The sequence below is a fragment of the Camellia sinensis genome, chromosome 1 (genome assembly GCF_055761805.1).
Source record: "Camellia sinensis isolate YWXY chromosome 1, ASM5576180v1, whole genome shotgun sequence".
NCBI lineage: Eukaryota > Viridiplantae > Streptophyta > Magnoliopsida > Ericales > Theaceae > Camellia > Camellia sinensis.
The window spans coordinates 138,469,125-138,473,041 of NC_138961.1; the positions used below are offsets into that span (position 1 = coordinate 138,469,125).

At 34.4% G+C, this 3,917-nt stretch overlaps 1 long non-coding RNA gene across 2 annotated transcripts; it reads right to left on the minus strand.

Annotated features, from left to right (window-relative positions):
• Positions 1-712: 712 nt before the first annotated feature.
• LOC114316431 (uncharacterized) lies at positions 713-2,518 on the minus strand. Of its 2 annotated transcripts, none has more exons than XR_003648197.2 (2): positions 2,411-2,518; positions 713-1,207 (listed from the first exon to the last, which is right to left on the minus strand). It is a non-coding gene; the product is annotated as an uncharacterized LOC114316431 (long non-coding RNA). The 2 variants fall into 2 exon arrangements; XR_003648196.2 differs by having other exon boundaries at positions 2,305-2,493.
• Positions 2,519-3,917: the final 1,399 nt, after the last annotated feature.

A 3,917-nucleotide genomic window follows, 5' to 3' on the forward strand; every position in this document is an offset into this window, starting at 1 on the left:
TGTTCCACTTTCATTAAATAATGGGTAGATGCAATAACCTTTAGCGGATGCATTTTTATGAAATGGTTGACGCCTCCAAATCCAATGGACCTCTTTGTTGTTGCTTTATGTATGTGAGATAGCGGTGTTAAAAAAAATTTGTGAAACGGTAAAATAATCCAATCGGGAGTAAAATAATCCAATCGGGAGTTTTGAGGATACTCTAGGGAAATTGACCAAGGCCGCACAGATTTGTTGGTCAATTTGGAAATCTAGGAATTTGTATTTTTTTTTTTTTTTTTTTTATATTCTCCTTTCCAAAGTCCATATTACCATCCCTTCTCCCCTCGTGGGCAATGACGTGTGGAGGTTGAAGGGCTCTTATGCCCCCCATCAGAGCTATCAAAAATCCTTAAAAATGGTTTTAATACACAAGTTCTGATCTACTCTGAGTCAAAATATAGGTGAGATTCACGTCACAAATGTCGACTCTTGTGATTCTTGAGTCAAAATAACGGGGAGATTCACGAGATTCACATAAAAAATGTCGGCGATGAGTCAAAATAATGGGGAGATTCACATCTTTTACAACGAGTTTATGCTGTAACGTGTTCACTTCTATGTGTGGATGAATCATAAACTTTTGCTTGATCAAATCCACTAAAGAGTGAATAAATGAGAAATTAACTTAAAAATTACCAATTAAACATTGGTTGATGAATGAAAGAATGGTAACTAAAGTCTTGTCTCACGTTTATTATTTGTGAAACCAATGTTCATATAATCTACATGTAATACAACCACAAACAAAAGCAAATGCAAAAACCTAAAAGAAAACTATGCCACACTAACCCTGATTTTGCTAATACATGTGTTGAAAATCTGTCCGAGCTTATATCCAAAACACACACTATTCTGCCTTGCCCACTGTACTGCCAAAAAGCATGCCCTTCCTTCTGCTTCAAATGCTGAGACTGCTCTTAAAGTAGATGACTAACTTGCGTACATTATTACATCTTCATAACTAACAAGGAACCAAACACAATCAAGGCCACGATTAACCCATATTTAATAAACATAGTGTCAGATTCCAATTTTTGAATCTTCACAATCAAAACTTGAAGTTGTTCGTTGACAATTTGCACATTGTCCATTTGCACTTCTTCTAGCTGTCTTGCAATTTCATCACCTCTATACAGTGAATTTGTAGGCAAGCTCCGTTGAATACCTGCTCTTTTATGACATTTATAACAATTTTTGTTACAATATGTCAAGTGATCTGAGCTAGTGCTATTAATACTAAAACTTGTCATCTACAAATGATGTTAAAAAAAAGAGGACTGATTACTCCCACCTCCACCACACCCCCCCCCCCCCCCCCCCCCACACACACACACACACACACACACACACACACACACACACACACACACACACGTGGGGGTTGGGGATTGGGAGAGAAGAAAAAAAAAAGAAAAAAAGAAAAGAAAAATAGACCAATCAAAAGCAAAGGGATGGAGGAAGGGGTCTTAAACATTTTTGTAAAAAAATTAAAAAATAAAATAAAAAACTGAGAGAGAGAGAGACAGAAATAACAAACAATACTCATTGAACTAGCTATATCTTCATGTAGTTCTCCAGTACCATCAATATTATCCAATGATGTCATCCATTTCTATACACACAGCCTTCATATGAACATTATGAACAAACCCATCAAAATATGATTTTAGTAGAAAATAATTATTTCTATATACAGGGCCGGCCGACCCCAATTGCTTTGCTCAACTTTCACCAAAATCTCAAAGTGAAAAATCCGATGTTGTGTGTGGTTGAGGCATTTAAGGAGGGATAAAACACACCTATATTACACCTTTTTCTTTTCCCTTTTCCTTTCCCTTTCCATTTCCAAATCTCTCCCCAAATCCCCCAATTAAACACAGCGTAAATATCTCAAGAGCCTTTCAATACCTCACTTCAAACCCTAAATAGACAATCCAAAATGTGCAAGAAATGAACCACCCTTCAAATCTCAGCTTTACAAAACCAAACTTGGGAGCAAGAGCTAAAGAAATGAGACCATTTCTAACTTCAAAAACAAAAATTCACAATTCATGTCATGAATCAACCCCATAGCCCTCTAACAAACAGAATACACACCCAAACCCCAAACCCAATTTATACGGAAAGAGAAATGTGCAACAAGTTAGAAAATTAATGGAAAAATCAAGCTTAATAGATATTCCACTTTGAAATTGAAGTGTTTATTTTCTAATCTTCAATGAGGTATTTTGTAAGAAACTGATTTCAACCACAAATACATACATTGAATTAGATCCATTGCTCAATTGAAGAGAAAATTCCATAAAATCATCGTTCGTCGTCGTCAAACACATACATTGCAAATTTGGAGGACAGACATCTAGTTTACCTCTGAATCATCGTTAGTCGTCGATGCTTAGCGAGAGAGAGCTGTGTCTTTTGTGACTCGAAGGAATGAAGCATTTTCTTATTATAAAGAATTTGAACGTCTTTCAAACATTGGGGAAAAAAAAAAAATTATATTTGATTGAATTTTTTTTTTTAAATTTAAAATTAATTTTCTCTCTATTATATATTAATCAATTATTTTTTTCTCTTTTATTTTTAATTATTTTTTCTCTCACTTATTTATTCAATTACAAAAAAAAAAAATCAAATTATTTCAAATTCTAAAATTTCAAAATTATTTTTAAAATATATAACTAAATAAATTTTAAAATTTTTTAAATTCTCTATAAAAATTTATTTTTAAAATGACATCACAGAATACAAACAAGGCTTTTGGGTTTGAGCCTAAAAGGACATCCAAGTTTCTTGGATGGGTTGGGACAGGCTAAACCACGTGTGCTCAACCTGTCATCATAAAAATGGGGCCTTCATTGTTTTGGGGGCCGAAGGCCAGGGTCTTAATGGCCATGCACTTGGGCCGACCCTGGTTGGCTTGGGTTGATGTATGAGGGATATTTGTAGATTGGTCTTATTGAGCAGATTTATTTACTTATAAATCTTTTTTTTTTTAACCTATCAATATCCTCTAAAATATCCTTCACTCACCTTCTTCATCCATATTATCAACATTATTATGACTCTCTCCTCTTTCGCTAACAACCACCTCCGATGCTAGTGTTTTCGACAATATTTTTTTGAATTATTTCAACAAAAATAATATCTATTAGCAGCAACAAAAATATATTGAACAAAATCAGTGATAAATTTATCACTGCATTAATATCAAAATTCCAGCACAACAATAGTGATAATTAAATATACATTCATTGATAAATTTATCACTGATTCATTTATGTTGTGTTTGGTTGGAGGATTTGAGGAGGGATTTGGAAAGGGAAAGGGAATAGGTGTGTGAAACTATGTGAAATGTAGGTATATTTTTTTCACATTTCACCTACCTTTTCCATTTCCCTTTCCAAATCTCTCCTCAAATCCCTCAACCAAACACAGCATTAGAAAGAAAAAGAAATAGACGTCATTTACTCATTCACATTCACACTTCTACTCACTTATTCATAAGACACTCTCCTTCTACGTACATATACAACCAACAATTGATAAATTTATCATTGAAACATAAATTTACAACAGATATGTTTTTAAAAATAAAGAGAGAGGGGCAGAGGAAGAGGGGTAAGATCTGAAAAATACTGTTGTTTGAAGACATTTTGGAGTCAATTTCACCTTTGAAACAATTAGATTGATGTAGATCTACAACGAGATCGATGGATCGGCGACAATAGAGTAGAGATCGGAGATATACAATGTAGATCGGTGATAGTTGATGTGGTTGGTGAATGATGGTAGTTGATTCGTGACGGTGGAGTGTAGATTGATGGCGGTAGCGAATGGACAATGATAGTAGTGAGTGCAAGATGGCGATGGCG